The sequence below is a fragment of the Piliocolobus tephrosceles genome, chromosome 6 (genome assembly GCF_002776525.5).
Source record: "Piliocolobus tephrosceles isolate RC106 chromosome 6, ASM277652v3, whole genome shotgun sequence".
In the NCBI taxonomy this organism is placed as follows: Eukaryota; Metazoa; Chordata; class Mammalia; order Primates; family Cercopithecidae; genus Piliocolobus; species Piliocolobus tephrosceles.
Window position 1 is genome coordinate 88,616,687 of NC_045439.1, and position 10,864 is coordinate 88,627,550.

The 10,864-nt window shown below is 42.4% G+C and overlaps 1 pseudogene across 1 annotated transcript; it reads left to right on the plus strand.

Annotated features, from left to right (window-relative positions):
• Positions 1-2,483: 2,483 nt before the first annotated feature.
• Positions 2,484-3,091, plus strand: LOC111528845 (annotated as a pseudogene). The gene has a single exon (XR_002727174.2). The product of XR_002727174.2 is annotated as a 60S ribosomal protein L18a pseudogene (transcript).
• The last annotated feature ends 7,773 nt before the right edge of the window (positions 3,092-10,864 follow it).

Sequence of the window (10,864 nt, forward strand, 5' to 3'; positions counted from 1 at the left end):
CTTCCAAAGTGCTGGGATTACAGGGTGTGCCTGTAATAATATTTTGAAGTCAGGTAGTGTGATGCCTCCAGCTTTGCTCAGGATAACTTTGGCTATTTGGGATCTTTTGTGATTCCATATGAATTTTAGGATTTTTTTTTCTATTTCTGTGAAAAATGTCATTGATATTTTGATATGGAGAAATATTTAAACTAAATTTGTTATTATTGTTTTTACTTAAAATTAAAAAAAAATTTTTTTATGCTTTTTTAAAACAAATAGATGCAGGGTCTCACTATGTTGCCCAGGCTGGTCTCAAACTCCTGGCTTAAGCCCCTTCTCGGCCTAGTTTCTGTCTTTTGTTTTGTCTTTTGACACTATAAAATGAAATGAGTGTTCCAATGAGCTGAGCAGAGGAGGTTGGCTTTATGAGCAGAAAAGGGCTGAAGAAAGTAGAAACAGAGAATGAAAAGCAGATTGGTTGTTTCAAAGTTACCTTCCTTGTAAGGTAGAAGCAGAAGGGACTTCCTTATCACACCAGCTAAAGCTGGCCTGTTTGGGGATTTGACTACTTCTCTCTCTTGATTTCTTCTAAGGTCAGGTAAACAATTTGATTTAGGCTTGGTGGCATGGAACTTCAGCGTGAATGACTCCATTATGGTTTGGTCTGTTGGGCCTAGTGCAGGAGCTCAATCCAAACCAATGACCTCCTGTAAATTTTATTTAACACCGTAAAGGAAGTTCATTGGCTCACATAATTGAAGAGAATTCCAAAGAAAGTTCTTGTAGAGAACAGGCAAGGCTTGATTCAGAAATGGAAAGAATGACACCTGGGGTCCAGAATTTCTCTCTCTCTTGTTTGTGCCTTCCATAGAGAATGGCTTTATTCTCAGGTACCACACAGTGGAGGCCACACCTCCAAACTCACTCCTGTGGTGATAAAATGGCGCCAGCAGTTCCAGATGTCAGAACCTCGCTCTCACAACTTGTTGAGGAAAAAAGAAAGCCTCCCTTTCTCAGAAGCCTTAACAAGTCTTGTTGTGAGTTGTTGCTTCTAATTAGGTTAAATCTCCAATTTCTGATCCGAATACTGGATCCATGGTGGACCTGTGGATGCGAATTGGGGAAGAGCTGAATTGCCCAGGGGAAGTTCAGAATCATTTGGACAGGAGACACAGGAAATGACTTATCAAATGTCCGCAAAGATCCTGATCACCAAGTTTCTGAGTTCAGTTACTACTGCCTCTCAGTAACATCTTTTCTGACTCCTCAGACACATTGCCACCGTCTGTTTATCTCTCATTGTCCCAATTCTTCAAACTAAGGGACAACCCTTACATCCTGGAGCTAGCCTTATATCCTGTGTCCCCAGCCTTTACCATAAGGCCTGGCTAAGATCAGCCATCAGATAAATGTGTGTTGTTCAATGGGACTGCTCTTTCCTGGCAAGTGAGCCATTCACAAAGCTGCTCAAGTTCCACCGTTCTCTGATTCTGTGAGGGAGCTGCTCTGTTGCCCATGCCGCTGGCTAATGTTTCTGAGAAAATACAAGAACTTCACTTGGTACAAGGTGTGGCTTGTATTATATTTAAGCCAGTTTGAGTTGAATGTTTCTTTTACTTATAGCTGAAAACAACCCAATACCATGCCTTCTAGGGGTGTTTTGAGGATTTTTTTTTTTTTTTTTTGAGACAGGGTCTCACTCTGTCACCCAGGCTGGAGTACAGTGGTGCAATCTCAGCTCACTGCAACCTCCGCCTCCCACATTCAAGAGATTCTCCCACCTCAGCCTCCCCAGTAGCTGGGACTACAGATGTGCACCACCATGCCTAATTTTTGTATTTTTTCGTAGAGACAGGGATTTGCCATGTTGACCAGGCTGGTCTTGAACTCCTGACCTCAGGCGATCTCCTTGCCTTGGCCTCCCAAAGTGCTGGGATTACAGGTAAGCCACTGTGCTCATGAGATAATGTATGTAAAGTATTTAACAAGTTGGTTTTTTTTTCCTTTTTTGAGATGGGGTCCATGCTGTTACCCAGGTTGGAGTGCAGTTGGTACACTCTTGGCTCACTACAACCTCCACATCCTGGGCTCAAGCAATCCTTCCTGAGTAGCCTCCTGAGTAGCTGGGACCACAGTAATGCACCACCATACTCAGCTAATTTTTTTGTATATTTGGTAGAGACAGGGTTTCACCATGTTGCCTGGGCTGATCTCCAACTCCTGGGCTCAGGAGATCCGCGGCCCTTGACCTCCCAAAGGTGTGAACCACTGCCCTCTGCCTTAACAAGGTTTAATAGGCATTAACTATTATTACTTTCATTATCACTTATACTAATGTTATCTATTTGTAAGCTTCTCAAGGGCAGGTCTCATCCTCCTCACTGTTCTGGTATTAGCATGTAATACTCAAATGGTGGTTGAACCAAACCAAAGTATCCAGGCCACCACTTTACAAGAGTCAGGTTTCTGTTGATGGAATTTTAAAATATAAGTCACGCCTTTTGCTGGTGGCGGCGAGAGCGGAGAGGACGCCATGAAGGCTTCTGGCACACTACGAGAGTACAAGGTGGTGGGTCGCTGCCTGCCCACCCCCAAATGCCACACACCACCCCTCTACCGCATGCGAATCTTTGCGCCTAATCATGTCGTCGCCAAGTCCCGCTTCTGGTACTTCGTATCTCAGTTAAAGAAGATGAAGAAGTCTTCAGGGGAGATTGTCTACTGTGGGCAGGTGTTTGAGAAGTCCCCACTGCGGGTGAAGAACTTCGGAATCTGGCTGCGCTATGACTCCCGGAGCGGCACCCACAACATGTACCGGGAATACCGGGACCTGACCACTGCGGGCGCTGTCACCCAGTGCTACCGAGACATGGGTGCCCGGCACCGTGCCCGGGCCCACTCCATTCAGATCATGAAGGTGGAGGAGATCGCAGCCAGCAAGTGCCGTCGGCCGGCTGTCAAGCAGTTCCACGACTCCAAGATCAAGTTCCCGCTGCCCCACCGGGTCCTGCGCGGTCAGCACAAGCCATGCTTCACCACGAAGAGGCCCAACACCTTCTTTTAGGTGCAGGCCCTTCACCTGGGTGTGCCCCAAATAAACTCAGGAAGGACAAAAAAAAAAAAATATATATATATATATATATGTCATATTTTCAAAATCAGTGGGATAGCTTGCCATTTACAGAATTCCTGTAGATAATTATTTTTGAAAGATGAATCATTTCATAATTCAAATCATTTATGTCTTATTTTCCTGTTGTACAGATTTGGAACTTCTTACATGCAGAATCGGGTTTTTTTCATTCATTTATTCATTCACTTATCAATTCATTTATTCAACAAGACTCTCTGGAGCAATGGCATATGCCAGGGCCTGCGCTAGGAGATAGGGAGAGAGAGTAAACACTTGGTGCTTGTGTTCAGGGAGTTCAGTTTAGTGAATGAACAGACAAACAAAGAATTACAGCATGGCGAGCTAAGTGCTGTGAGAGGGAGGCATGAGTGGCTTTGAGGGCAATAAAGAGGCAGCCCAGGGTAGCAGTGGAGGGGAGTGCATAGGAGCAGAAAAAGCTTCAAAAAGAGGAGCTTCAGCTTCTGATTGACAACTAGAAGTTGGCTGATGAATGTGCAAAGGTTTGAAGGAGCATGAGGTTTATTTTCAGGGAAATCCAGGTGGTATTAGTTCTGTTTGGGTTCTGTGTTAGTTAAGAACGGGGCTTGGGACAAGAGGTAAGACTGGAGAGTAGGTGAGGATCAGGCCCCAAAAGGCGTCAAAGGCTAGGCTGGAAAGTTACGATTTCATCTTGAAGGTGGTCAGGGAAATTTTGAAGATTTTAAGCAAACATGATCAAATTTGCCTTTCAGAAAGAATATCCTGATGAGACTGGGTGAGGTGGCTCATGCCTGTAATCCCAGCACTTTGGGAGGCCAAGGTGGGTGGATCCCTTGAGGCCAGGAGTTGGAGACCAGCCTAGCCAACATGGCAAAACTCCATCTCTACTAAAAATATGAAAACATTAGCCAGGTGTGGTGGCACGTGTGTGTAGTCCCAGCTACTTGGGAGGCTGAGGCAGGAGAATCGCTTGAACCCAGAAAGCAGAGTTTGCAGTGAGGTGAGATTGCACCACCGCACTCCAGCCTGGGCAACAGAGCAAGACTCCATCTCAAAAAAACAAAAATAAAACAAAAAAAGAAAGAATATCCTGGTGGGGTTGTAAAGCATGATTAGAGCAATGATGAGAGGGTTGGGGAGGCAAGCCTGAAACAGGGACACCACTTAGGAAATGACTCTTAGGCTGAGCCATATAAACTCATCTTATTTATTGGTTAAAAATGATCAAATGCCCTCAGTCTCCTTCCCAAAGCAATAGTCCAGATAAGAGTGATTGGAACCCAAACCAAAGCAGCAGTAGAAGAGATAAACTGAGAGACATCAGGAGCTCTAATTTCATAGGACATCATGGTGTTCTTTGATGAGCGAGGCAAAGGAAAGGACATAAATCACAGTCTATAAAAATCATTCTTGAACCTAGAAAGTTTACTTCAACCAGTGAATTCTGCAGCTGAAGCCTGATAGATTTATTCGTTTTGGCGTAGCCACACAGCAGAATTGGGGTAAGGCTGGGATTGAAACCCAGGACTCCTGACTGCTCTGCTGCACTGTCTTCACTGTACCTTAGGTCTTCCAAAAAGGTATTTGCATTTGCTTCTTAGGGCTGCCATCACAGATTTCTCAAACTGGGAGACTTAAACAACAGAAATTTATTGCCTCACAGTTCTGGAGGCTGGAAGTCAGAAATGAAAGTGTTGGCAGGGTTGGATCCTTCTGAGAACGGTGGGAAAAATTTGCTCCAGGCCTCTCTTCCTGGCTTGTAAACCTGTCAGCCCTATCTCCATCTTCATGATCCCATAGCGTTTCTCTCTGTGTGCTGACGTTTCTTCACTGGCCTTTCCCCTGTGTGTCTATGTGCCTGTTTTCTCTTCTTATGAGAACACTAGTCATTGGATTAGGACCAACCTTACTCCAGTATGATCTCATCAGCAATGACTCAATTTCCAAATAAGGTCACATACACAGGTATTAGGAATTAGGACTTCAACATATGAATTTTGTGGGGGACACAATTCGACCCATAACAACAGTACATTTGAAATTTATGTTTCCATGTCATTTTACTGATGGCAATTCTGCCTTTTCCCTTAGAAAATGGAATTAGGGTCCAAGGAATAAGGGTCTTTTCCATTTCCATATCTTAACACAGTTCCAAGGACAGTGTTCTGCTCTATAAGCCTGCAACAACATTCTTAATCACCTGCTGGCAATAGACAGGGATTTCAGTGAGCTTCTAAAAACTTTTAATGTGTGGGCTGGGTGCAGTGGCTCATGCCTGTAATCCCAGCACTTTGGAAGTCCGAGGCAGGAGGATCACTTGTGATCAGGAGTTAAAGACCAGCCCAGCAAATATGGGGAAACCCCATCTTTACAACAATACAAAAATTAGCCAGGCATGGTAGCATGCACCTATAATCCCAGCTACTTGGGAGGCTGAGGCAGGAGAATTGCTTGAACCTGGGAGGTAGATGGTGGAAGTGAGCTGAGATCACACCACTGCACTCCAGCCTTGGCAACAGAGCAAGACTCCATCTCTAAAAAACAAAAACAAAAACAAACAGACCAACAATAACAACAACAAAAAACCCTTTTAATGTGTGGTCTACTCTCATTAGTGAAGAGAAAAAACTCTTATCTGCATTCCTCTTGGCTGGATAGGCAGAACATGTAGTTACCTTCTTTGGATGAGCAATGGTTCCCTTTAATTTCATATGCCAAGGGCTGGCAGCCAACTGCTCTCATCTTACTCACGATGAGGCTCAGCAGTGGCTACAAAGGTCAGCCACAGAATGGCAGGAGATCTTGTTTATCATGCTTTTGATTCTTGAAGATATGACATTTATTTTGGAACTATCAATAACCAAACAGACTTTGTGTAGAACTAAAACATAGATTGAAAGAACATGGCCTCACTGGGGACTTAGCTACTGAGAGATCATACTGAGAAGATTTAGAAAGGCTATGGGAGCCTCCAACTCACCCCCTGTAATAACTGAGACCATATCTAACCACAGAGGTGGGGGTGGGTGAAAACATGGGCTCTACAGTGTCATGGAGGCCAGCCACAGTGGCTCATGCCTGTAATCCCAGCACTTTGGGAGGCTGAGCTACTTGCAGGGCTGAGATGGGGGGATCACTTGAGCCCAGGTAGTCAAGGCTGCAGTCAGCTGATTGTGTCACTGCACTCTAGCCTCAGTAACAGCAAGACCCTGTCTCAAAAGAAGAAGAAGAAAAAAAGAGTCTCATGGACCTGGGATTAAAAATTAAAACTCTGATTTTAAGTTAAGTGATGTCTCCATTACCAAAAAAAAAAAAAAAAAAAAAAAAAAAAGAGGAACTAAGTAAAGGCGGGTGCCTCCTGATATTATGCACCAAAAAGAACACAATATGGTTTATGTAGCATATCTACCAAAAATGCATAATTAAATTTAATCATGAAGAAACAGTCAGGCCAGCCTAAATTAAAGGACATTCCACAATACAATGAGCCAATACTCTTTAAAAATGTCAATACCATAAGAGAAAATGAAATGCTAAGGAAGTGTTCCAAATTAGAGAAGACTAAACAGATGTGACATCTAAATGCAATGCTTTATCCTGGATAGCATTTTGGGTTGGAGAAGAGTTTCTAGAAAGAACAATATTGGGAAAATTGACAAAATTTAAATATGGATTGTAAATTGTGTCAATGTTTGACTATGGATTTTTAATACAATTTGATAATTCAAGTTCATAAAATTTGGATAGGAATTGTATTGATACAATTGATTGTATTGTATCAATTACATTTCCTGAATTTGATAATTTTTAGTAGATACATGATAAAGTACTTAGGACTGAAGGGTCATAATCTCTAAAATTTACTCTGAAATGGTACCAAAAAAATTAGAATAAGAACTAGCCAGGTGCAGTGGCACACACCTGTAGTCCCAGCTACTTGGGAGACTGAGGTAGGAGGATTGATTGAATCCTATGCACTATGATCTTGCTGTGAATACCTACTGCACCCCAGACCAGGCAACATAGTGAGACTGTGTCTCAAAAAAAGAAAAAGAATAAGAAATAATGAGGATCTTACCTCTGCAATAGCAGAGAGGGAGAGAGAGACAAAGCAAATGTGGCAAAATGTTAACAGTGAATAAATAAATCTAGTTAAAGTGTATATGAATTTTATTGTAATTATCTTGCAATTCTTCTGTATTCTTGAATTTTGTTTTTCAAAATAAAATGTTTAATTTAAAAAGTAGAGATGGGCCAGGTGCAGTGGCTTAGACCTGTAATCCTAGCACTTTGGGAGGCCAAGGTGGGCAGACAGCTTGAGCACAGAAGTTGAGACTAGCCTAGGGAACATAGGAAAACCCTGTCTCTACAAAAAATACCAAAATTAACTGGGTGTGGTGGCATGCACCTGTGGTCCCAGCTACTCAGGGGCTGAGGTGGGAGAATCACTTGAGACCGGGATATGGAGGTTGCAGTGAGTCGAGATCACCCCACTGCACTCCAACCTGGGCAACACAGTGAGACTTTCTCAGAAAAAAAAAAAAAAGGAGAGATGAATCAGCCTGGACATTGCCCAAGACACTGATCTAAAGGGGTGCTAAAATCTCCCTGGAAATTTAACTTGAAAAAAAATGTACTGTGAAAACATACCATAAGCTTCCATTTGTATAACATTCAAAATAGGGTGTAGGGGATGAGGAAATGGCAGCCTAGGAGGAAAACAGCTGCGGTTATAAAACAGTAACAGGAAGGATCCTTGGAAATGTTCCATATATTGACTGTAGTGATGGTCACACAAAGCCACACATGTGAACTAAATACACACGTGCATGCGTGCATGTGTGCATGCACACACACACACACCTACAAAGGAGTACATGTAGAACTACCTAAATCTGAATAAGGTGGAATGATTGCATGAATGTCAATTTCTTCATTTTTATATTGTACTATGCTACATGGGTGAAGACTAGGTGGAGTGTATATGGGATCTTTATTACTTAATACAACTACATGTAAATCTACAATTATCACAAAATAAGAAGGTTTAACAATAGGTAAATTTTATGATATTTAAATTAAATCTCAATAAAACTGTTAAAGCTGACTGAGATGGCATATGCCTGTAGTCCCAGCTACTTGGGAGGCTGAGGTAGGAGAATCCCTTGAGCTCAGCCTAGGAAAATAAACAGACCTCTGTCTTAAAATAAAAATTTCAAAAAGTAAATAAAACTGTTAAAAAAAAAAAAAAAAAAAAAGGTAATGAGTCCAGCCACACGGGAACATATCTTGATTGTTCTAAGTTAGTGCTTCTCAGTGGAAGCAGGACACTGAGAAAATGGGTGTTTTTGTTTGTCACCATCATGGGGCACTCTTGGGATTTAATGAATGTTAGATTACCTGCATTCCACACTATAGAATTACACAACAAAGAATCAAACAAGGGCCAGGCCTGGTGGTGCACACCTGTAATCCCAGCACTTTGGGAGGCTGAGACGGGCGGATCACGAGATCAGGAGTTCAAGACCAGCCTGGCCAACACGGTAAAACCCCATCTCTACTAAAAATATAAAACTTAGCTGGGCATGGTGGCAGGTGCCTGTATTCCCAGCTACTCAGGAGGCTGAGGAAGGAGAATTGCTTGAACCGGGACCCGAGAGGCGGAGGTTGCAGTGAGCCAAGATCACGTCACTGCATTGCAGCTTGGGCTACAGAGCAAGACTCCGTCTCAAGAAAAAAAATGAAAGAATCAAACAAGACCCATACTGTCAGATATTCAAGTACATTAAACATACACACAAACATAAAATCAATAGCAATAAATTTGTTTATAATTATCTGAGCCTAGAGTTTAACCCCATATACAAGTAAAAACAAAAGTAATTTGTGTATGGTTTTAATATATATGGAATTTTCTAGGAATACAACTATTGTGTAAAAAAAGCAAAGGTTTTATTTTTTTTTGTTTTGAACTTTACCAAGAGTTACTCACCATTTCAGAAAATCACACTAGTGACAACACTTCCAAAATTTGAGTCACAAATATATTTTCATTAGTCTTTAGAGGGCATTCATGATATATATGTACATTTTATACATATGTGAATTTACCATATATTCATTCATAATATATATTTATGCATATGTATGTATATATTGAATCCTTATTTTGCAATGTCAGACATAAATAAAAAGTGTTGACCATATTCAGCTGAATATTACCTACAGAGTCTTGCACTGTTGCCCAGGCTCAAGTGCAGTGGCGTGATCTTGGCTCACTGCAAGCTCCGCCTCCTGGGTTCACACCATTCTCCTGCCTCAGCCTCCCGAGTAGCTGGGACTACAGGCACCTGCCACCACGCCCGGCTAATTTTCTGCACTTTTAGTAGAGATGGAATTTCACTGTGTTAGCCAGATGGTCTTGATCTCCTGACCTCGTGATCCGCCTGCCTTGGCCTCCCAAAGTGCTGGGATTACAGACATAAGCCACTGCACCCGGCCTTACCTTTTTTTGAGACAGGGTTTCATTGTGTTACCCAGGTTGGAGTGCAGTGACACAATCATAGCTCACTGTAATCTTGAATTTCTGGACTCAAGTGATCCTCCTGCCTCTGTCGCACAGTAGCTGGTACTACAGGCATGCACCACTATGCCTGGCTAACTCTTTAAGTTTTTGTAGAGACAAGGTCTCACCATGTTGCCCAGGCTGGTCTCAAACTCCTAGCCTCAAGTGATCCTGCTGCTTTGGCTTCCCAAAGTGCTGGGATTACAAGCTTGAGCCACCAACTGGGCCTGGCCCAGTCGAATATTATATGTCCTCTAAAACCAAACTCATTCGTTATAAGTAGATACAAGCATCTGACTACTCAATTTTGTCATCTAATAGAGACATGCCTGTGCACCCACATATTGTAATACATATTATTTTCTAATAAATTACTTTCCTATTTTTCTCCTTTATATTACAGTTAGGTGATTAAGTAGAGTATTGTTGTGTATGTAGATTATATTACCTATGAATTTCATGCTGGGATTTTAAAGAGATGTTACAAAATACAGCAAGGTGAATAAAGGAAATAAATTGGAGTTTGGGTTGACAGGGCTTGGATCAATGATTAAAGGGAGTGGGTGAAGGAGTCAGGTATAATGTGTTGATTTCTGGCTTGGGCAACCAGGTGGATGGTGGCGCCATTCACTGATACAGACAATACAAAAGAAATAGTGGGGTTTAAGGAGGGAAGTGATGAGTTCGGTTTTTGAGATTTTTAGTTTGAGGTGCCTTGGGATGTGGAGGCATCCCATGGGTACTAGGATATATACCTCTGGGTTTAGGAGATAGGTTTAGGTCACAGGCAGACTGGGAAGCATCAATATATTAACTAATAACTTAAATCAAAGGATGTATGAGATGGGCCAGGGAAAATGGACAGAGGGAGAAGGTACAAGACCAGAGCCCTGGGGGCACATTTAATGTCCAATACTTTTTTTTTTTTTTGAGACAGGGTCTTGCTGTGTTGCCCAGGCTGGAGTGTAGTGGTGCAATCATGGCTCACCATAGCCTCAACTTCCTGGGCCCAAGGGATCCTCCCACCTCAGTCTCCTGAGTAGCTGAGACTACAGGTGCATGCCACCACATCCAGCTAATTTTTAAACTTTTTTTTGTAGAGATGGGGTCTCACTATGTTGCTCTGTTTGGTCTTGAACTTTTCAGCTCAAGCCATCCTCCCACTTTGGCTTCCTAAAGTGCTGGATTTACAGGCATGAGCTACT